This window comes from Triticum urartu, chromosome 1A, assembly GCF_056163025.1.
Source record: "Triticum urartu cultivar PI428250 chromosome 1A, HENAU_Tu73, whole genome shotgun sequence".
NCBI classification, from domain to species: domain Eukaryota; kingdom Viridiplantae; phylum Streptophyta; class Magnoliopsida; order Poales; family Poaceae; genus Triticum; species Triticum urartu.
The window spans coordinates 572,913,895-572,939,472 of record NC_141873.1 but is presented as its reverse complement, the minus strand read 5'-3'; positions in this window follow the sequence as shown (position 1 = coordinate 572,939,472).

Genomic DNA, 25,578 nt, shown 5'->3' with positions numbered 1-25,578 from the left:
GTCTGTCTAAGTGGGAGTTCTTAATTAATATGATTAATTGAACTTTAATTTATCATGAACTTAGTCCTGGTAGTATTAGCATATCTATGTTGTAGATCAATAGCTCGCGATGTTGCTCCCAGTTTATTGTGTTCCTAGAGAAAAATTATGTTGAAAAATGTTAGTAGCAATGATGCGGATTGGATCCGTGATCTGAGGTTTATCCTCATTGCTGCACAGAAGAATTATGTAGTTGATGCACCGCTAGGCGACAGACCTATTGCAGGAGTAGAGGCAGACGTTATGAACGTTTGGCTAGCTCAATATGATGACTACTTGATAGTTTAGTGCACCATGCTTAAAGGCTTAGAATCGGGACTTCAAAGACGTTTTGAATGTCATGGATCATATGAGATGTTCCAGGAGTTGAAGTTAATATTTTAAGAAAATACCCGAGTTGAGAGATATGAAGTCTCCAACAAGTTCTATAGCTAAAAAGATGGAGGAGAATAGCTCAGGCAGTGAGCATGTGCTCATATTGTCTGGGTACTACAATCGCTTGAATCAAGTGGGAGTTAATCTTCCAGATAAGATAGTGATTGACAGAATTCTCTAGTCACCATCACCAAGTTAGCAGAACTTCGTGATGAACTATGATATGCAAGGGATAACAGAAACGATTCCCAAGCTCTTCGTAATGCTGAAATCAACGAAGGTAGAAATCAAGAAAAATATAAAGTGTTGATGGTAGACAAGACCACTAGTTTCAAGAAAAGGGCAAAGGGCAGAAGGGAAACTTCAAGAAGAACGACAAGCAAGTTGCTGCTCAAGTGAAGAAGCCCAAGTCTGGTCCTAAGCCTGAGACTAAGTGCTTCTACTGCAAAGGGACTGGTCACTGGAAGCGGAACTGCCCCAAGTATTTGGCGGATAAGAAGGATGGCAAAGTGAACAAAGGTATATTTGATATACAGATTATTGATGTGTATTTTACTAGTGTTCGTAGCAACCCCTCGGTATTTGATACTGGTTCAATTGCTAAGAGTAGTAACTCGAAACGGGAGTTGCAGAATGAACAGAGACTAGTTAAGGGTGAAGTGACGATGTGTGTTGGAAGTGGTTCCAAGATTGATATGATCATCATCGCACACTACCTATACTTTTGGGATTAGTGTTGAACCTAAATAAGTGTTATTTGGTGTTTGCGTTGAGCATGAATATGATTTGATCATGTTTATTACAATACAGTTATTCATTTAAGTAAGAGAATAAATTGTTGTTCTGTTTACATGAATAAAACCTTATATGGTTACACTGTTGGAGAACGTAGTAATTTCAAAAAAAATCCTACGCACACGCAAGATCATGGTTATGCATAGCAACGAGAGGGGAGAGTGTTGTCTACGTACCCTCGTAGACCGGAAGCGGAAGCGTTAGCACAACGCGGTTGATGTAGTCGTACGTCTTCACGGCCCGACCGATCAAGCACCGAAACTACGGCACCTCCGAGTTCTAGCACATGTTCAGCTCGATGAAGATCCCCGGACTCCGATCCAGCAAAGTGTTGGGGAAGAGTTCTGCCAGCACGACGGCGTGGTGACGATCTTGATGTTCTACCATCGCAGGGCTTTGCCTAAGCACCGCTACAATATTATCGAGGATTATGGTGGAGGGGGGCACCGCACACGGCTAAGAGAATGATCACGAAGACCAACTTGTGTGTCTAGAGGTGCCCCCCTGCCCCTGTATATAAAGGAGCAAGGGGGAGAGGCCGGCCGGCCCTTGGGGCGCGCCAAGGAGGGGGAAGTCCTCCTCCTAGTAGGAGTAGGACTCCCCTTTCCTAGTCCAACTAGGAGGAGAGAATGGGGAAGGAAAGAGAGGGAGAGGGAGAGGGAAAGAGGGGCCGCGCCCCCCTCCCCTAGTCCAATTCAGACTTCCCATGGGAGGGGGGGCGCTACCTCCTGGGCTGCTGCCCTCTCTCTCCCCTCAGGCCCACTAAGGCCCAATACTTCCCCGGGGGGTTCCGGTAACCCTTCCGGCACTCCGGTTTTCTCCGAAATCACCCGAAACACTTCTGGTGTCCGAATATAGCCGTCCAATATATTGATCTTTATGTATCGACTATTTCGAGGCTCCTCGTCATGTCCATGATCATATCTGGGACTCCGAACAACCTTCGGTACATCAAAATATATAAAATCATAATGAAATTGTCATCGTAACGTTAAGCGTGCGGACCCTACGGGTTCGAGAATAATGTAGACATGACCGAGACACGTCTCCGGTCAATAACCAATAGCGGAACCTGGATGCTCATATTGGCTCCTACATATTCTACGAAGATCTTTTATCGGTCAGACTGCATAACAACATACATTGTTCCCTTTGTCATCGGTATGTTACTTGCCCGAGATTTGATCGTCGGTATCTGAATACGGCAAGTCTCTTTACTCGTTCTGTAATACATCATCCCGCAGCTAACTTATTAGTTGCAATGCTTGCAAGGCTTATGTGATGTGCATTACCGAGAGGGCCCAGAGATACCTCTCCGGCAATTGGAGTGACAAATCCTAATCTCGAAATACGCCAACCCAACAAGTACCTTCGGAGACACCTATAGAGCACCTTTATAATCACCCAGTTACGTTGTGACGTTTGGTAGCACACAAAGTGTTCCTCCGGTAAACGGGAGTTGCATAATCTCATAGTCATAGGAACATGTATAAGTCATGAAGAAAGCAATAGCAACAAACTAAACGGTCAAGTGCTAAGCTAACGAAATGGGTCAAGTCAATCACATCATTCTCCTAATGATGTGATCCCGTTAATCAAATGACAACTCATGTCTATGGCTAGGAAACTTAACCATCTTCGATCAACGAGCTAGTCAAGTAGAGGCATACTAGTGACACTATGTTTGTCTATGTATTCACACATGTATTATGTTTCCGGTTAATACAATTCTAGCATGAATAATAAACATTTATCATGATATAAGGAAATAAATAATAACTTTATTATTGCCTCTAGGGCATATTTCCTTCAGTCTCCCACTTGCACTAGAGTCAATAATCTAGATTACACAGTAATGATTCTAACACCCATGGAGCCTTGGTGCTGATCATGTTTTGCTCGTGGAAGAGGCTTATTCACCGGGTCTGCAACATTCAGATCCGTATGTATCTTGCAAATTTCTATGTCTCCCACTTGGACTAAATCCCGAATGGAATTGAAGCGTCTCTTGATGTGCTTGGTTCTCTTGTGAAATCTGGATTCCTTTGCCAAGGCAATTGCACCAGTATTGTCACAAAAGATTTTCATTGGACCCGATGCACTAGGTATGACACCTAGATCGGATATGAACTCCTTCATCCAGACTCCTTCATTTGCTGCTTCCGAAGCAGCTATGTACTCTGCTTCACATGTAGATCCCGCCACGACACTTTGTTTTGAACTGCACCAACTGACAGCTCCTCCGTTTAGTGAAAATACGTATCCAGTTTGCGATTTAGAATCGTCCGGATCAGTGTCAAAGCTTCCATCAACGTAACCATTTACGATGAGCTTTTTGTCACCTCCATATACGAGAAACATATCCTTAGTCCTTTTCAGGTATTTCTGGATGTTCTTGACCGCTGTCCAGTGATCCACTCCTGGATTACTTTGGTACCTCCCTGCTAGACTTATAGCAAGGCACACATCAGGTCTGGTACACAGCATTGCATACATGATAGAGCCTATGGCTGAAGCATAGGGAACATCTTTCATTTTCTCTCTATCTTCTGCGGTGGTCGGACATTGAGTCTTACTCAACTTCACACCTTGTAACATAGGCAAGAACCCTTTCTTTGCTTGATCCATTTTGAACTTCTTCAAAACCTTGTCAAGATATGTGCTTTGTGAAAGTCCAATTAAGCGTCTTGATCTATCTCTATAGATCTTAATGCCCAATATGTAAGCAGCTTCACCGAGGTCTTTCATTGAAAAACTCTTATTCAAGTATCCCTTTATGCTATCCAGAAATTCTATATTATTTCCAATCAATAATATGTCATCCACATATAATATCAGAAATGCTATAGATCTCCCACTCACTTTCTTGTAAATACAGGCTTCTCCAAAAGTCTGTATAAAACCAAATGCTTTGATCACACTATCAAAGCGTTTATTCCAACTCCGAGAGGCTTGCACCAGTCCATAAATGGATCGTTGGAGCTTGCACACTTTGTTAGCTCCCTTTGGATCGACAAAACCTTCTGGTTGCATCATATACAACTCTTCTTCCAGAAATCCATTCAGGAATGCAGTTTTGACATCCATTTGCCAAATTTCATAATCATAAAATGCGGCAATTGCTAACATGATTCGGACAGACTTAAGCATCGCTACGGGTGAGAAGGTCTCATCGTAGTCAATCCCTTGAACTTGTCGAAAACCTTTTGCAACAAGTCGAGCTTTATAGACAGTAACATTACTGTCAGCGTCAGTCTTCTTCTTGAAGATCCATTTATTCTCAATTGCTTGCCGATCAACGGGCAAGTCAACCAAAGTCCACACTTTGTTCTCATACATGGATCCCATCTCAGATTTCATGGCTTCTAGCCATTTTGCGGAATCTGGGCTCACCATTGCTTCTTCATAGTTCGTAGGTTCATCATGATCTAGTAGCATGACTTCCAGAACGGGATTATCGTACCACTCTGGTGCGGATCTTACTCTGGTTGATCTACGAGGTTCGGTAGTAACTTGATCTGAAGTCTCATGATCATTATCATTAGCTTCCTCACTAATTGGTGTAAGTGTCATAGAAACCGGTTTCTGTGATGTACTACTTTCCAATAAGGGAGCAGGTATAGTTACCTCATCAAGTTCTACTTTTCTCCCACTCACTTCTTTCGAGAGAAACTCCTTCTCTTGAAAAAGTCCGAATTTAGCAACAAAGGTCTTGCCTTCGGATCTGTGATAGAAGGTGTACCCAACAGTCTCCTTTCGGTATCCTATGAAGACACATTTCTCCGATTTGGGTTCGAGCTTATCAGGTTGAAGCTTTTTCACATAAGCATCGCAGCCGCAAACTTTTAGAAACGACAACTTTGGTTTCTTGCCAAACCATAGTTCATAAGGCGTCGTCTCAATGGATTTCGATGGTGTCCTATTTAACGTGAATGCAGCCGTCTCTAAAGCATAACCCCAAAACGATAATGGTAAATCAGTAAGAGACATCATAGATCGCACCATATCTAATAAAGTACGATTACGACGTTCGGACACACCATTACGCTGTGGTGTTCCGGGTGGCGTGAGTTGCGAAACTATTCCGTATTGTTTCAAATGTAGACCAAACTCGTAACTCAAATATTCTCCTCCACGATCAGATCGTAGAAACTTTATTTTCTTGTTACGATGATTTTCAATTTCACTCTGAAATTCTTTAAACTTTTCAAATGTTTCAGACTTATGTTTCATTAAGTAGATATACCCATATCTGCTTAAATCATCTATGAAGGTGAGAAAATAATGATATCCGCCACGAGCCTCAACATTCATTGGACCACATGCATCTGTATGTATGATTTCCAACAAATCTGTTGCTCTCTCCATAGTACCGGAGAACGGCGTTTTAGTCATCTTACCCATGAGGCACGGTTCGCAAGTACCAAGTGATTCATAATCAAGTGGTTCCAAAAGTCCATCAGTATGGAGTTTCTTCATGCGCTTTACACCGATATGACCTAAACGGCAGTGCCACAAATAAGTTGCACTATCATTATCAACTCTGCATCTTTTGATTTCAACATTATGAATATGTGTATCACTACTATCGAGATTCATCAAAAATAGACCACTCTTCAAGGGTGCATGACCATAAAAGATATTACTCATATAAATAGAACAACCATTATTCTCTGATTTAAATGAATAACCGTCTCGCATCAAACAAGATCCAAATATAATGTTCATGCTCAACGCTGGCACCAAATAACAATTATTTAGGTCTAATACTAATCCCGAAGGTAGATGTAGAGGTAGCGTGCCGAACGCGATCACATCGACTTTGGAACCATTTCCCATGCGCATCGTCACCTCGTCCTTAGCCAATCTTCGCTTGATCCGTAGCCCCTGGTTCGAGTTGCAAATGTTAGCAACAGAACCAGTATCAAATACCCAGGTGCTACTGCGAGCATTAGTAAGGTACACATCAATAACATGTATATCACATATACCTTTGTTCACTTTGCCATCCTTCTTATCCGTCAAATACTTGGGGCAGTTCCGCTTCCAGTGACCAGTCTGCTTGCAGTAGAAGCACTCAGTTTCAGGCTTAGGTCCAGACTTGGGTTTCTTCTCCTGAGCAGCAACTTGTTTGCTGTTCTTCTTGAAGTTCCCTTTCTTCTTCCCTTTGCCCTTTTTCTTGAAACTGGTGGTCTTATTGAACATCAACACTTGATGCTCCTTCTTGATTTCTACCTCCACGGCTTTTAGCATTACGAAGAGCTCAGGAATAGTCTTATTCATCCCTTGCATATTATAGTTCATCACGAAGCTTTTGTAGCTTGGTGGCAGTGATTGAAGAACTCTGTCAATGACACTATCAGCAGGAAGATTAACCCCCAGTTGAGTCAAGTGATTATGATACCCAGACATTTTGAGTATATGTTCACTGACAGAACTATTCTCCTCCATCTTGCAGCTATAGAACTTATTGGAGACTTCATATCTCTTAATCCGGGCATTTGCTTGAAATATTAACTTCAACTCCTGAAACATCTGATATGCGCCATGACGTTCAAAACGTCGTTGAAGACCCGGTTCTAAGCCGTAAAGCATGGCACACTGAACTATCGAGTAGTAATCAGCTTTGCTCTGCCAGACGTTCATAACATCTGGTGTTGCTCCTGCAGCAGGCTTGGCACTTAGCGGTGCTTCCAGGACGTAATTCTTCTGTGCAGCAATGAGGATAATCCTCAAGTTACGGACCCAGTCCGTGTAATTGCTACCATCATCTTTCAACTTTTCTTTCTCAAGGAACGCATTAAAATTCAACGGAACAACAACACAAGCCATCTATCTACAATCAAACATAGACAAGCAAGATACTATCAGGTACTAAGTTCATGATAAATTTAAGTTCAAATAATCATATTACTTAAGAACTCCCACTTAGAAAGATATCCCTCTAATCCTCTAAGTGATCACGTGATCCAAATCAACTAAACCATGTCCGATCATCACGTGAGATGGAGTAGTATCAATGGTGAACATCAATATGTTGATCATATCTACTATATGATTCACGCTCGACCTTTCGGTCTCCGTGTTCCGAGGCCATATCTATTATATGCTAGGCTCGTCAAGTTAAACCTGAGTATTTCGCGTGTGCAACTGTTTGCACCCGTTGTATTTGAACGTAGAGCCTATCACACCCGATCATCACGTGGTGTCTCAGCACGAAGAACTTTCGCAATGGTGCATACTCAGGGAGAACACTTATACTTTGATAATTTAGTGAGGGATCATCTTATAATGCTACCGTCAATCAAAGCAAGATAAGATGCATAAAAGATAAACATCACATGCAATCAATATAAGTGATATGATATGGCCATCATCATCTTGTGCTTGTGATCTCCATCTTGGAAGCACCGTCATGATCACCATCGTCACCGGTGCAACACCTTGATCACCATCATAGCATTGTTGTCGTCTCGCCAAAACTTATGCTTCCACGACTATCGCTACCGCTTAGTGATAAAGTAAAGCATTACAGTGCAATTACATTGCATACAATAAAGCGACAACCATATGGCTCCTGCCAGTTGCCGATAACTCGGTTACAAAACATGATCATCTCATATAATAAAATTTAGCATCATGTCTTGACCATATCACATCACAACATGCCCTGCAAAAACAAGTTAGACGTCCTCTACTTTGTTGTTGCAAGTTTTACGTGGCCGCTATGGGCTTTAGCAAGAACCGTTCTTACCTACGCATCAAAAAAAACACAACGATAGTTTGTCAAGTTGGTGTTGTTTTAACCTTCGCAAGGACCGGGCGTAGCCATACTCGGTTCAACTAAAGTTGGAGAAACTGACACCGGCCAGCCACCTGTGTGCAAAACACGTCGGTAGAACCAGTCTCGTGTAAGCGTACACGTAATGTCGGTCCGGGCCGCTTCATCCAACAATACCGCCGAACCAAAGTATGACATGCTGGTAAGCAGTATGACTTATATCGCCCACAACTCACTTGTGTTCTACTCGTGCATAACATCAACGCATAAAACCTAGGCTCGGATGCCACTGTTGGAGAACATAGTAATTTCAAAAAAAATTCCTACGCACACGCAAGATCATGGTGATGCATAGCAACGAGAGGGGAGAGTGTTGTCTACGTACCCTCGTAGACCGGAAGCGGAAGCGTTAGCACAACGCGATTGATGTAGTCATACATCTTCATGGCCCGACCGATCAAGCACTGAAACTACGGCACCTCCGAGTTCTAGCACACGTTCAGCTCGATGATGATCCCCGGACTCCGATCCAGCAAAGTGTCGGGGAAGAGTTCCGTCAGCACGACGGCGTGGTGACGATCTTGATGTTCTACCGTTGCAGGGCTTCGCCTAAGCACCGCTACAATATTATCGAGGATTATGGTGGAGGGGGGCACCGCACACGGCTAAGAGAACGATCACGAAGATCAACTTGTGTGTCTAGAGGTGCCCCCCTGCCCCTGTATATAAAGGAGCAAGGGGGAGAGGCCGGCCGGCCCTTGGGGCGCGCCAAGGAGGGGGGAGTCCTCCTCCTAGTAGGAGTAGGACTCCCCATTCCTAGTCCAACTAGGAAGAGAGAAGGGGGAAGGAAAGAGAGGGAGAGGGAGAGGGAAAGAGGGGCCGTGCCCCCCCCCCTAGTCCAATTCGGACTTCCCATGGGAGGGGGCGCGCCACCTCCTGGGCTGCTGCCCTCTCTCTCCCCTCAGGCCCACTAAGGCCCAATACTTCCCCGGGGGGTTCCGGTAACCCTTCCGGCACTCCGGTTTTCTCCGAAATCACCCGAAACACTTCCGGTGTCCGAATATAGCCGTCCAATATATCGATCTTTATGTATCGACCATTTCAAGACTCCTCGTCATGTCTGTGATCATATCCGGGACTCTGAACAACCTTCGGTACATCAAAATATATAAACTCATAATGAAACTGTCATCGTAACGTTAAGCGTGCGGACCCTACGGGTTCGAGAATAATGTAGACATGACCGAGACACGTCTCCAGTCAATAACCAATAGTGGAACCTGGATGCTCATATTGGCTCCTACATATTCTACGAAGATCTTTTATCGGTCAGACCGCATAACAACATACGTTGTTCCCTTTGTCATCGGTATGTTACTTGCCCGAGATTTGATCGTCGGTATCTCAATACCTAGTTCAATATCGTTACCGACAAGTCTCTTTACTCGTTCCGTAATACATCATCCCGTAGCTAACTTATTAGTTGCAATGCTTGCAAGGCTTATGTGATGTGCATTACTGAGAGGGCCCAGAGATACCTCTCCAACAATCGGAGTGACAAATCCTAATCTTGAAATACGCCAACCCAACAAGTACATTCGGAGACACCTATAGAGCACATTTATAATCACCTAGTTACGTTGTGACATTTGGTAGCACACAAAGTGTTCCTCCGGTAAACGGGAGTTGCATAATCTCATAGTCATAGGAACATGTATAAGTCATGAAGAAAGCAATAGCAACAAACTAAAGGATCAAGTGCTAAGCTAACGAAATGGGTCAAGTCAATCACATCATTCTCCTAATGATGTGATCCCGTTAATCAAATGACAACTCATGTCTATGGCTAGGAAACTTAACCATCTTCGATCAACGAGCTAGTCAAGTAGAGGCATACTAGTGACACTATGTTTGTCTATGTATTCACACATGTATTATGTTTCCGGTTAATACAATTCTAGCATGAATAATAAACATTTATCATGATATAAGGAAATAAATAATAACTTTATTATTGCCTCTAGGGCATATTTCCTTCATACTCACCCAATGAAAATGGTTCGTTGGATCTCGATCGTAGTGATACACATATTCATAATATTGAAACCAAAAGATGCAAAGTTAATAATGATAGTGCAACTTATTTGTGGCACTGCCATTTAGGTCATATTGGTGTAAAGCGCATGAAGAAACTCCATGCTGATGGACTTTTGGAATCAGTTGATTATGAATCAGTTGATGCTTGTGAACCATGCCTCATGGGAAAGATGACTAAGACTCCGTTCTCCGGAACAATGGAGCGAGCAACTGACTTATTGGAAATAATACATACTGATGTATGTGGTCTGACGAGTGTTAAAGGCTCACGGCAATATCGTTATTTTCTGATCTTCACATATGATTTGAGCAGATATGAGTATATCTACTTGATGAAACACAGGTCTGAAACATTTGAAAAGTTCAAAGAATTTCAGAGTGAAGTGAAGAATCATCGTAACAAGATAAAAGTTTCTACGATATGATCGCAGAAGTAAAATATTTGAGTTACGAGTTTGGCCTTCAGTTAAAACAATGTGAAATAGTTTCACTACTCACGCCACCTGGAACACCACAGTGTAATGGTGTGTCCGAACGTCATAACCGTACTTTATTAGATATGGTGCGATTTATGATGTCTCTTACCGATCTACCACTATCATTTTGGGGTTATGCATTAGAGACAACTGCATTCACGTTAAATAGGGCACCATCTAAATCTGTTGGGACAACACCGTATGAACTATGGTTTGGCAAGAAACCTAAGTTGTCGTTTCTTAAAGTTTGAGGTTGCAATCCTTATGTGAAAAAGTTTCAACCTGATAAGCTCAAACCCAAATCGGAGAAGTGCGTCTTCATAGGATACCCAAAAGAAAATGTTGGGTACACCTTCTATCACAGATCCGAAGGCAAGATATTCGTTGCTGAGAATGGATCCGTTCTAGAGAAGGAGTTTTCTCTCGAAAGAAGTGAGTGGGAGGAAAGTGGAACTTGATAAGGTAATTGTACCTTCTCCCTTATTGGAAAGTAGTTCATCACAAAAATCTGTTCCTGTGACTACTACACCAATTAGTGAGGAAGCTAATGATGATGATCATGTAACTTCAGATCAAGTTACTACCGAACCTCATAGGTAAACTAGAGTGAGATCTGCACCAGAGTGGTACGGTAATGCTGTTCTGGAGGTGATGTTACTTGACCATGATGATCCTACGAACTATGAGGAAGCGATGATGAGCCCAAATTCCGCGAAATGGCTTGAGGCCATGAAATCTGAGATGAGATCCATATATGAGAACAAAGTATGGACTTTGATTGACTTGCCCAATGATCGGCGAGCCATTGAGATTAAATGGATCTTCAAGAGGAAGACGGACGCTGATAGTAGTGTTACTATCTACAAAGCTAGAATTGTCGCAAAAGGGTTTTCGACAAGTTCAAGGTGTTGACTACGATGAGAGTTTCTCACTCGTATCTATGCTTAAGTCTGTCCGAATCATGTTAGCAATTGCCGCATTTTATGAAATCTGGCAAATGGATAAACAAAACTGCATTCCTTAATGGATTTATTAAAGAAGAGTTGTATATGATGCAACTAGAAGGTTTTGTCAATCCTAAAGGTGCTAACAAAATATGCAAGCTCCAGCGATCCATCTATGGACTGGTGCAAGCATCTCAGAGTTGGAATATACACTTTGATAAGTTGATCAAAACATATAGTTTTATACAGACTTGCGGTGAAGCCTGTATTTACAAGAAAGTGAGTGGGAGCACTACAACATTTCTGATAAGTATATGTGAATGACATATTGTTGATCGGAGATAATGTAGAATTATTCTGCAAAGCATAAAGGAGTGTTTGAAAGGAGTTTTTCAAAGAAAGACCTCGGTGAAGCTGCTTACATATTGAGCATCAAGATCTATAGAGATAGATCAAGACGCTTGATAATTTTTTCAATGAGTACATACCTTGACAAGATTTTGAAGTAGTTCAAAATGGAACAGTCAAAGAAGGAGTTCTTGCCTGTGTTACAAAGGTGTGAAATTGAGTAAGACTCAAAGCCCGACCATGGCAGAAGATAGAAAGAGAATGAAAGTCATTCCCTATGCCTCAGCCATAGGTTCTATAAAGTATGCCGTGCTGTGTACCAGATCTATTGTATACCCTACACTGTTTTTTTGGCAAGGGAGTACAATAGTGATCTAGGAGTAGATCACTAGACATTGGTCAAAATTATCCTTAGTGGAATAAGGATATGTTTCTCGATTATGGAGGTGACAAAAGGTTCGTCGTAAAGGGTTACGTCGATGCAAGTTTTGACACTGATCCAGATGACTCAAAATCTCAATCTAGATACATATTGAAAGTGGGAGCAATTAGCTAGAATAGCTCTGTGCAGAGCATTGTTGACATAGAAATTTGCAAAATACTTACGGATCTGAATGTGGCAGACCCGTTGACTAAACTTATCTCACAAGCAAAACATGATCACACCTTAGTACTCTTTGGGTGTTAATCACATAGCGATGTGAACTAGATTATTGACTCTAGTAAACCCTTTGGGTGTTGGTCACATGACGATGTGAACTATGGGTGTTAATCACATGGTGATGTGAAACTGTTGGTGTTAAATCACATGGCGATGTAAACTAGATTATTGACTCTAGTGCAAGTGGGAGACTGAAGGAAATATGCCCTAGAGGCAATACTAAAGTTATTATTTATTTGCTTATATCATGATAAATGTTTATTGTTCATGCTAGAATTGTATTAACCGGAAACATGATACATGTGTGAATACATAGACAAACAGAGTGTCACTAGTATGCCTCTACTTGACTAGCTCATTGATCAAAGATGGTTATGTTTCCTAGCCATAGACAAAGAGTTGTCATTTGATTAACGGGATAACATCATTAGGAGAATTATGTGATTGACTTGATCCATTCCGTTAGCATAGCACTTGATCATTTAGTTTATTGCTATTGCTTTCTTCATGACTTATACATGTTCCTATGACTATGAGATTATGCAACTCCCGTTTACTGGAGGAACACTTTTTGTGCTACCAAACGTCACAACATAACTGGGTGATTATAAAGGTACTCTACAGGTGTCTCCGAAGGTACTTGTTGGGTTGGCATATTTCGAGATTAGGATGTGTCACTCCAATTGTCGGAGAGGTATCTCTGGGCCCTCTCGGTAATGCACATCACATAAGCCTTGCAAGCATTGCAACTAATAAGTTAGTTGCGGGATGATGTATTATGGAACGAGTAAAGAGACTTGCCGGTAACGAGATTGAACTAGGTATTGAGATACCGACGATAAAATCTCGGGCAAGTAACATACCGATGACAGAGGGAACAATGTATGTTGTTATGCGGTCTAACCGATAAAAGATCTTCGTAGAATATGTAGGAGCCAATATGAGCATCCAGGTTCCGCTATTGGTTATTGACTGGAGACGTGTCTCGGTCATGTCTACATTGTTTTCGAACCCGTAGGGTCCGCACGCTTAACGTTACGATGACAGTTTCATTATGAGTTTATATATTTTGATGTATCGAAGGTTGTTCGGAGTCCCGGATGTGATCACGTACATAATGAGAAGTATCGAAATAGTCTAGACATAAAGATTGATATATTGGACGACTATATTCGGCCACAGGAATGGTTCCGGGAGTTATCGGATATAAAACGGAGTACCGGGGGTTACCGGAACCCCCCCCGGGGGGGTTAATGGGCCTCATGGGCCCAAAGTGGAGCAGAGGAGGGGCGGCCCGGGCAGGCTGCGCGCCCCTTCCCCCTCTAGTCCGAATTGGACAAGGAGGGAGGGGCGGCGCCCCCCCTTCCTTTCTCTCCTCTCTCCCTTCCTTCCCCCTCTCCTAGTTGGACAAGGAAAGGAGGGAGTCCTACTCCCGGTAGGAGTAGGACTCCTCCCTGGCGCACCTCCTCCTGGCCGGCCGCCCCTCCCCCTTGCTCCTTTATATACGGGGGTAGGGGGTACCTCTAGACACAACAATTGATCCTTGAGATCTATTAGCCGTGTGCGGTGCCCTCCTCCACCATAATCCTTGATAATATTTTAGCGGTGCTTAGGCGAAGCCCTGCGACGGTAGAACATCAAGATCGTCACCATGCCGTCGTGCTGACGGAACTCTTCCCTGACATTCTGCTGGATCAGAGTTCGGGGATCGTCATCGAGCTGAACGTGTGCTAGAACTCGGAGGTGCCATAGTTTCGGTGCTTGATCGGTCGGGCCGTGAAGACGTACGACTACATCAACCGCGTTGTGCTAACGCTTCCGCTTCCGGTCTACAAGGGTACGTAGACAACACTCTCCTCTCTCGTTGCTATGCATCACCATGATATTGCGTGTGCGTAGGAAATTTTTTGAAATTACTACGTTTCCCAACAGATGGCTCTTGCCCGTGTTAAGACATACTGGGCAGAGATAGATGCCACCGCTATTGCAACCCGGGGTCCGGCCATAGGCCAGGTCTCGGCCGAGCACTATTTTGAAGAAGTCCTAGAAGGCACTCGTTTAATAGAGGCTCAGTGCTCGAAGAGTATCATGTTCGAGTGACATGTATCCCAATTGTAAAAAAAACAATGCTATTTGGCTTATAAAGGCTGTTGTCGGTGTCAAAACCGGCGGATCTCGGGTAGGGGGTCCTGAACTATGCGTCTAGGCCGGATGGTAACAGGAGGTAGGGGACACAATGTTTTACCCAGGTTCGGGCCCTCTTGATGGAGGTAAAACCCTACGTCCTGCTTGATTAATATTGATGATATGGGTAGTACAAGAGTAGATTTACCACGAGATCAGAGAGGCTAAACCCTAGAAGCTAGCCTATGGTATGATTGTATGTTGTGATTGTTGTCCTACGGACTAAAACCCTTCGGTTTATATAGACACCAGAGAGGGTTAGGGTTACAAAAGGTCGGTTACAAAGGAGGAGATATCCATATCCGTATTGCCTAGCTTGCCTTCCACGCCAAGTAGAGTCCCATCCGGACACGAGACGAAGTCTTCAATCTTGTATCTTTATAGTCTAACAGTCCGACCAATGGAGATAGTCTGGCTGTCCGAAGACCCCCTAATTCAGGACTCCCTCAGTAGCCCCTGAACCAGGCTTCAATGATGATGAGTCTGGTGCGCAGTGTTGTCTTCGGCATTGCAAGGCGGGTTCCTTCTCCGAATACATCACAGAAGAATTTGAATACGAGGATAGTGTCCGACCCTGCAAAATAAGTTCCACATACCGCCGTAGAGAGAATAATATTTTTCCAAATCCAATTTGCTGACTTGTTTTGGCAGCATGACGTTATGTCATGGCCCGGTGATTATTCGAACCGTTTTTCAACCAGCTCCACACATAACGCGAGGCGGTTTCTTGACACGTCTTGTCAAAGCAGAGATCGTGTTCCCCCAATTACGGGATTCTCATTAATGCGGTCGTGGGTAACCCAACCGTGTCTAGGACTCCTAGATTATAGGCAAGTCCTAAACGGCTACGGAGAGGACGCTTGATATTCACCCTCTTTATAAAGGGACAAGGTTTTCGCTTTTTCCCTCTCGTGCTCAATCGAACCCTTCCCCCGCCTCGAGTTCCAACACCCAAAGCCCAGGTTAGGTGCTCCAGATCTTCAATCATGTCCAGATCCAGCCTTCAAGGCTGATGGATGCCCTCCTCCGTGACGGAAGAGGACATCAAGAAGTTGAGGGAGGCCAGATACCTGACCGCCGAGGTTTCGCATCGGCTTCCTGCTCGAGGGCAGGTCGTCCCTACTCCCGAACCCAACGAGAACGTCGTGTTCGTCTCTCACTTCCTCTGAGGCCTAGGCCTCACTCTGGATCCCTTTGTCAGGGGTTTGATGTTCTATTACGGGCTAGATTTCCACGATCTAGCTCCGGACTCCTTTCTCCACATCTCGACATTTTTTGTTGTGTGTGAGGCCTTCCTCCGCATTACCCCTCACTTCGGCCTGTGGCTCAAGACCTTTGAAGTGAAGCCGAAGATGATCGAGGGGCAACATGCAGCGTGCGGAGGTGCATCAATAGGCAAGATGGCAGGAGCTCCATGGCCGAAAGGTTCCTTTCCAGAGGTATCTGAATTATGGCAACGAGAGTGGTTTTACGTCACAGCTCCCAGAAGTGCCAAGTGGGCGGCTGCCCCCGCTTTCCTCTCGGGCCCCCCACCACGACTAATGTCATGGATTAGTAGAGGTCTGAGCTGGGGTCCAGCTAAGGACGTGCCTATACTGCAAAGCCGCATTCGAGATCTCTTCGAGGGAGATTTTAATTTGGTCGTGGTAATGCAAGTTATGCTAGTTCGTCGAGTCCAGCCTTGCAAACGCCGGCCCCTTCGCTTGTGGGAGTTCAAGCCAGAAGGACCGCATGCCATTCAAAGTTTCCTTGTCCTGACGCACGAGGAGATGTACAAGTCACTCTTCGGACCTCAAATAGATTGTCCGGATACTACCGAGGACGTGGGCCTGAGCAGTAACCGCGCCGCCGAACAAGTAAGAAATCCTCTAGCCAAACACATCGCCTTTTATTCATCATGAAGTTATTTCTGAGAGATTGCTCTTTGACCAGGACTGGCTAACAAAGGCGAAGATGATTCGGTGTTCGGCCCCCCTCCCTGAGGGTTTGGAAAATCCGGTATTGGAAAAGATGCTCGAGCTCGCACCTTGCCCGGAGCCCTCGAAGGAAGATACAGGGGGGAATAATATGGGCGGAAGCGGGGCCCCATCACTGCCAGTTCCAACCGAGGGAATGAGCACCTCCTTAAAGGAGGATAACCGGGGGAGGAAGAGGACTGCTTCCGAGGATCCGGAAGTCGAGGCCTCCAAACGAGAGAAGAAGTCTCCAACAGAGGGTCCTGCCTCGGGGGGTGCTCTTGCCGCACAAAGTCCGCGGGGGGATCAGCCCTCCAACGAGTCGTAAGTGATCCAAAAAATACTTTAATAGTGAAGGTATATTATCTTTCTTCTGAGAAAATAACTGCCGCATATATCTTGCAGTTCGGGTCTTAGCCCTTCTCAGCTGAGCTTGTCTTCGAGGGATCTTCTTCCGGAGATGATGGAGAGGGAAACGCCTCCCTCGGACTCCTCCGCTCAAGAAGCGGGCGACCCCGAAGTGTCGTCATGGAGGGCCTCTCCGGATCCGGTGAGGCCAGAAGATAATCCCATAGACCCCCGAAGTCCCCAGCTCCCGGCTCCCGAGAGCAAACAAAAGAGTCCGGTACCGTCTGGTATGCGGTCGGACGTTCTGAGGGAGCTGTTGGGGCGAGCGACCATCTCAGAAGAACACTATACGCTGATGGGTACGGTGATGGAAAGAATTATGTCCGCCGAAAGTGGATTACATGAAGCCTTTATGAGTCTACTGACAGGTTTTGAGGTACGTGAAATAATATGTGATAGTACCACACAAGTTAGGTGTGCCATGTGTAGATAGTAGCCCCTGAGACTCTGGTTGTCGTCGAGAACGGCGGCGAACAGAGGATTATAGTCCCAGGCAGTAACCAGACTTCCTTTATTTGCAGGTGGTGGAAGCTCCGGTGGGTAGCCGGACTAGTGAGTTTGCCGAATTAAAACGGCAACTGGATGCGGCAGACGCCGACATCGAGCTTGTTAACAAGCGGTGACGGTGTCCTGGACTAGGGGGTACTCCACATGTCGTCTCCCGATCTATTAGATTGGGCCGAGGACCCCCGTGGCCGTATACTCATGGGCCAGTTCGAACAGCTGCCGCATACAAGGAAGATTCCACAAGACTTGGCGATCAAGACAAGGACTTCTCCCCACCGGCGTATTCGGCTAGGACTCTTGTTATCCTAGGCCTCTGGTGCATTATATAAACCGAGGCCAGGCTAGTCGATAGAGATACAATACACATCAACAATCATACCATAGGCTAGCTTCTAGGGTTTAGGCTCCTTGATCTCGTGGTAGATCTACTCTTGTACTACCCATATCATCAATATTAATCAAGCAGGACGTAGGGTTTTACCTCCATCAAGAGGGCCCGAACCTGGGTAAAACATCGTGTTCCTTGCCTCCTGTTACCATCGATCCTAGACGCACAGTTCGGGACCCCCTACCCGAGATCCGCCGGTTTTGACACCGACATTGGTGCTTTCATTGAGAGTTCCGTTGTGTGATCGACAAAAGGATCGATTGCTCGCTTGCAGATCAACTGCGACTTCGGCGTCTTCGTAACCAGTTCGACTGGTCACCTTGGTTCGACCTAGAATTGCGCCCCGTATTCCATCACCATGTTTGGACGAGGGCCTTCATCAAACATCAACTCCGATATCTATCAAGATCACGGAGAAATTATCTATGGAGCTCGGGGGCTCAACGCCAACATTGCCCTCAAGCGACCGTGCTGTTTTTTTGGACAGCGAACTCGTATCTGCCGCCACCACCTCCTCGAGTATCGCTTTGACGATCGCTTTGGTGGAATTATGCGGAATGGGGTCTATAACAACCCTGGAAAATTTCGCCGAGTTCCGATGGAGGAATCTCTGGCAATCCACGATATGCCGGAGCCCTGTCAAATCTGGATGGGAATTTGGATGAGTTTAGGGCGTGGTGTCCAGCTTCTAGCTCGGACGTCCTTTGGAAGATTCAACCGTTGATCGGCTACGGAATTCCTATATCTACCACCTCTCAAAATTTCAGCTCGATCCGACCGTCCAAACTCCGGGAACCTTCCGATTAGTGCATCACTTTTTGGATCTATTTTCTGCGCGAAAACGAATCCGTCCCGAGTTCATCTTTTTTATGAACGGGATTTCGGACATCCCTTTTGAAGGAGGTTTTGTATGGGGGATTGTGTTTTGTTCCCGAACACACCCCACTAACTTTAAGATCTTTTGAACATGATCTTCAACATCATGCTGGTGTCAAACCAGTCCGGCAATATTACTCCACGGCTGCCGACTTGCGCTAGACACGTCGTCACTTTAGCCGAGCTCAACTTCTTTGGATCATCATCTTGGCAAGCCGAACAAGAGTCCGGCATCACGAAGGAAAATCATCATCAACATCGCCGCCCCATGGATTACACGGAGCGGGCATACCGGCATCGCCGCACGGTCGCTTCATCAAGCCGGCATCGACCACGTCACGACCTGCATCGACAGGGCCGCACTATTGCTTCTTCAAGCTGGTGTCCGTCACGCCGACCTACTTCGACTCATCGGCTGACGTCGAGGCTTTGACATCTCGGCTGGACCGGGGGCTTCGCCATCTCTTCATCAACCTACTCCGGACGCTTCGCCGTCACTAGCCGACCAGCTCCGTCACGTTAGCTGGACCGAGGGCTTTGCCTCGGCGAGTCAACCTTTACCAGCATTGCCATGCCATCGTTTTATCGCCCATCAGGCAATGGGTGTGCGGAGCGAGTCCCAATTTTGGGTATCACCTTCCTTCGATTGCTACAACAAATAAACCAGGTGCTATTAATCCCAGTATTTTTTGCTTGTTTGGGTTCATTTTTCCCAAGGAATTATTACTCTGGTTTGTCCATGATATGTACACGGGTCTATCAAATGGTGACCGCATTAACGACGGTCGCGTGGTGGTTCGATCAGTTTCCGTACATAGTCCGGCGAACGCCGCATCCGGAGCTCGGACCGACCTGTGAATTCAGGCTTTGCCACACCTCTACTACATCACGCCGACGCCCTGCATCGACATTGACTTCGGCGCCAGGCCATATTTCTTCTATTCCTCACTTTGCATAAATTATTTATTATGCAACATTTTTTTAATTATCATTATTACTATTATCTCCGGTTTGCACTATTTTTTGTGCACAGGAAAATGATCCGGGGACTTCGGCGTCACTCTGCTGGTCTGCATTGACCGTGCTATGTCACCACTTCGGCGTGTCGAGCTCTCCGCTCCGCCACCTCGGGACCGACTTGGGGGATGGAACCTTGCCCCGCATCAAGCTCGGACCGCGTCATCAATACCGAACACATTAACCAGCTAAGTCGCTTTCATGCTCAAAGCTTTAATTTCTAACTTGTGCTCGGTTCGACCAAGCATTATACTTTTTTGGAAAAAAGTTGCTTGTAAAAAATTTCCTTGTCAAACTTTGTTTGTGACGCATAAATTCAAATACCCCGTTTACTTGGGGGCTTCCTTTATGAAGCCTTTTCCTATTGCATATGATTATACTTGTACGGTTTCGTTCCTTGTTCGTGTATTACACCACAATATGCACCATATTGACTTAAGCGATTTGCAAGCTGGGTTGCCTCGCTCCTGTGTTTACCCCTACGTTCCCGATTGTTCGGCTAGGGAGTAAAGGGAGCACCTCTGTGATTGTCACGATCGGGTCAACCGAGCCGGACCTCAGACTGGGTGAAGCCGAAAGCTAGCGCTCTTATAGTTTTCAATGATGGTCGGCACACAACGGAACTCATGAGTACAAAAAATCTATTGCACAAGTCTCATAATAACAATGAGCACCGAAGAAAGGTATCGGTGGGGGTACTATTTTCTTCGAAGATGCTTCTTACACTTCACGGTAATATAGCATAAGTTCCCTGAGCACGCTTTGTCTGTTACAGCCTTATGGCCTGATTGCCTGGTTATTGGAAACACCGTCGATATTCTCGACCGATGGAGTACATAACACTTTTCGGTCCTTGACCGAAGAGGGAGAAGCTGACGGTCGGTTAAGACGTGTTTAAAGTTCGGTTGAACATAGATATGATATAAGTACTTCGGTACATGCAATCATTCTTCTACCCAAGTCACTTGGGGGCTCTTAAGTTTATTTGAGCCGTTTTATAATAAGTGTTCTTCTTCTTAGTCGTTGCAAAGTTTTATTATTATTTATCACTCCTTTTTTCGACACGAGTGTGCGGTCACTAGCTGGGAAGCCTAATTTCTCTCTCAAAGCCGCTATAGTTTAGTTTGCTAAACTGGCCTGATGAGAAGTACTCCGCCTTCGGGATAGGAGGTTGAAGCCGTAGGCTGACCCGCTCAAAGTCTTGAGATAGGATGTATCATGTTAAAGCACGACAGAAGCACTTCTTTTTTCTAAGACCAACTTTCGGATTGGCACCGAACACTTGATATTGTTCGGACGTCATGTTTTTACTGATGTTTCTTGGTTTTCCAAGCCTTTTGGCACTTTTAAACTATTTGTGCTTTTCCAGCATTAGTCTCGCAGTGCAACGCCGAACACCTTTAGGGATTCGGCAAAAACATTCTCAGATATTGCTATATATGCATCGGTTTCGAATTGTGTCTTCGGTCAATAGTTGGGTTGCCCGGCTCCTGCACTTGCTTCCTACGTTCCGTTTTGTTCGGCTAGGCGTGCAAAGGGAGAACCACTGCGATTGTGCTTCCAGCTCACATGGTTAAGCACCTCAGTGGAGAAAGCCGAAAACTGACTATCACAATAAGCGTAAACTGGTCAGCGATCCGATGACTATGTTAAATAACAGGCCGTTCATAACATTGGCTGAAGTGTTTACGGCTTGACCTCGACTATCGCCGAACACTACCGGGGGCTATTAACTAGCCTCCCAAACTAAATCCTCGATATTTTGCTCTTACATTGGAGCTAAGGTTTTATGATCATGCTTAGCATGACAATCAAAGAAAGGAATTGATAGCGGGACTATTTTATTTGGAAGACATTTCTTCTGTTAAACAGTAATATAACTCTCTGCGTACCTTTGTTTATAAAACCGTATGGCCAGATTGCCTTGTTTGTCGTAAATCTTTGCCCTCATAAAGGCTTTATAAAGTAGGACAAACACTCCTCGGCTACTAGCCGAGGAGGTGGAAGCCGATGGTCGGTCAACAAAGTTTTGTACAATGCGGATCCGAGCATTAATGACGTAAAGTACTTGGATACATAGAGTCATTACACATAATTTGTGATTTTACTATGGATATTGATCCTTAATTCGGCCACCCGTGCCCGCATTAAGGCTCGGGGGCTACTGGGCTTCGGGCTTATTATTTACAAATATTAAAGGGGCACATCGATCCCCTGATCTGGTGTTGCCACCCGACCAGTGTCTCGGGGGCTACTGCATTGCTTGTCCAATGCAGAAAATTTTATGTGCAATATAGTTTCCGAGGAGATTTTGATCCTCAGGTTGGTCGGCCGCACCCAACCTGAGTCTTGAGGACTGAGCACGCCGCTTTTGTGTCCCGAAGTATTCTGCCGAGCTAGGACTTGATCCTCAGGCCGATTTTGCAAATCAACCTGAGTCTCAGCGGCTACTGGGATCAGCGGTCTTATGTCATCCTTCATGTGCATCTCGGGTTTTAGACTGATACACACCTTAAGGGCTACTGGCTATATATCTCGGCAGAGAATAAATTGCACCAATAAAAAATATTGACAAAAAATCGGCCCATAGTCGAGGTGGTGCACCACCTCGGAAGCAGTCCGGCATAAAGCTCGGGCGCTAGTGGCTGGCTCCATAGAGGGCATTTCCGGCATTAAGCTCGGCTAAACTCCTTCAACTTTTTTCAACCAAGGTGATATGACACCTCGGATATAGTCCGGCATTGGAGCCTGGACACAGTCCGGCATTGGAGCCTGGACACAGTCCGGCGTTGGAGCTCGGATATATTTCGGCGTTGGAGCTCAGATATACAGTCCGGCGTTGGAGCTCGGATACATAGTCCGGCGTTGGAGCTCAGATACATTCCGGCGCTAGAGCTGGGAAGCGGTCCGGCGTTGCTGCTCGGCTGCAAAAGATACCTCGAATGCAGTCCGGTGTTGGAGCTCGAACGCAAGAGGACCATGCCTCCCGGGAACAAGTTCAAACCCGAGGTGTGGCATAAAAATAAACAAGGCATTAATAAAGGCCGAAAACTTAAAGGGGCTCCTCGGATACCCGACGTGTAAACTCATCGAATGCATTTCGGCGATCCTCAAGATCGAAGATAAAGAAGATTTGTTGAACCAGTTTTCAAGACCGGCAACTGAAGATGAAGAACAGTTCGAAAGAATCGAGGAGCGTCCCTGACTTGAAGACCGGTTCAGGGGGCTACTGACGGTGTCCTGGACTAGGCGGTACTCCACATGTCGTCTCCCGATCTATTAGATTGGGCCGAGGACCCTGTTGGAAATATGCCCTAGAGGCAATAATAAATTAGTTATCATTATATTTCCTTGTTCATGATAATCGTTTATTATCCATGCTATAATTGTATTGATAGGAAACTCAGATACATGTGTGGATACATAGACAACACCATGTCCCTAGTAAGCCTCTAGTTGACTAGCTCGTTGATCAATAGATGGTTACGGTTTCCTGACCATGGACATTGGATGTCGTTGATAACGGGATCACATCATTAGGAGAATGATGTGATGGACAAGACCCAATCCTAAGCCTAGCACAAAGATCGTATAGTTCGTATGCTAAAGCTTTTCTAATGTCAAGTATCATTTCCTTAGACCATGAGATTGTGCAACTCCCGGATACCGTAGGAATGCTTTGGGTGTATCAAACGTCACAACGTAACTGGGTGACTATAAAGGTGCACTACAGGTATCTCCGAAAGTGTCTGTTGGGTTGGCACGAATCAAGACTGGGATTTGTCACTCCGTGTAAGCGGAGAGGTATCTCTGGGCCCACTCGGTAGGACATCATCATATGCGCAATGTGACCAAGGAGTTGATCACGGGATGATGTGTTACGGAACGAGTAAAGAGACTTGCCGGTAACGAGATTGAACAAGGTATAGGGATACCGACGATCGAATCTCGGGCAAGTACAATACCGCTAGACAAAGGGAATTGTATACGGGATTGATTAAGTCCTTGATATCGTGGTTCATCCGATGAGATCATCGTGGAACATGTGGGAGCCAACATGGGTATCCAGATCCCGCTGTTGGTTATTGATCGGAGGTCGTCTCGGTCATGTTTGCATGTCTCCCGAACCCGTAGGGTCTACACACTTAAGGTTCGGTGACGCTAGGGTTATAGAGATATTAGTATGCGGTAACCCGAAAGTTGTTCGGAGTCCCGGATGAGATCCCGGACGTCACGAGGAGTTCCGGAATGGTCTGGAGGTAAAGAATTATATATAGGAAGTGCTATTTCGGCCATCGGGACAAGTTTCGGGGTCACCGGTATTGTACCGGGACCACCGGAAGGGTCCCGGGGGTCCACCGGGTGGGGCCACCTGCCCCGGGGGGCCACATGGGCTGTAGGGGGTGTGACTTGGCCTATATGGGCCAAGCGCACCAGCCCCAAGAGGCCCATGCGCCAAGAGAAGAGAAAAAGGGGAGAGTCCTAAAAGGGGAAGGCACCTCCGAGGTGCCTTGGGGAGGATGGACTCCTCCCCCCCCCCTTGGCCGCACCCTTCCTTGGAGGAAGGGGCAAGGGCTGCGCCTCCCCCTCTCCCTTGGCCCTATATATAGTGGGGAAAAGGAGGAGCAAACATACCTAAGGCCTGGCGCCTCCCTCTCCCTCCCGTGACACATCTTCCTCCTCCCGCAGCGCTTGGCGAAGCCCTGTTGGAATCCCGCTACTTCCACCACGCCGTCGTGCTGTTGGATCTCCATCAACGTCTCCTTCCCCCTTGCTGGATCAAGAAGGAGGAGACGTCACTGCTCCGTACGTGTGTTGAACGCGGAGGTGCCGTCCATTCGGCGCTAGGATCATCGGTGATTTGAATCACGCCGAGTACGACTCCATCAACCCCGTTCTCTTGAACGCTTCCGCGCGCGATCTACAAGGGTATGTAGATCCACTCCTCCCTCGTTGCTAGATGACTCCATAGATTGATCTTGGTGACACGTAGGAAAATTTTGAATTTATGCTACGTTACCCAACAGTGGCATCATGAGCTAGGTCTATGCGTAGATTCTATGCACGAGTAGAACACAAAGTAGTTGTGGGCGTTGATTTTGTTCAATATGCTTACCGTTACTAGTCCTATCTTGATTCAGCGGCATCGTGGGATGAAGCGGCCCGGACCGACCTTACACGTACTCTTACGTGAGACTGGTTCCACCGACAAACATGCACTAGTTGCATAAGGTGGCTGGCGGGTGTCTGTCTCTCCCTCTTTAGTCGGATCGGATTCGATGAAAAGGGTCCTTATGAAGGGTAAATAGCAATTGGCATATCACGTTGTGGTCTTTGCATAGGTAAGAAACGTTCTTGCTAGAAACCCATAGCAGCCACGTAAAACATGCAAACAACAATTAGAGGACGTCTAACTTGTTTTTGCAGGGTATGCTATGTGATGTGATATGGCCAAAAGGATGTGATGAATGATATATGTGATGTATGAGATTGATCATGTTCTTGTAATAGGAATCACGACTTGCATATCGATGACATGACAAGATGATCATGGAGCCCCAAGATGGAGATCAAAGGAGCTATATGATATTGGCCATATCATGTCACTATTATTTGATTGCATGTGATGTTTGTCATGTTTATACATCTTATTTGCTTAGAACGACGGTAGTAAATAAGATGATCCCTCATTAAAATTTCAAGAAGTGTTCTCCCCTAACTGTGCAC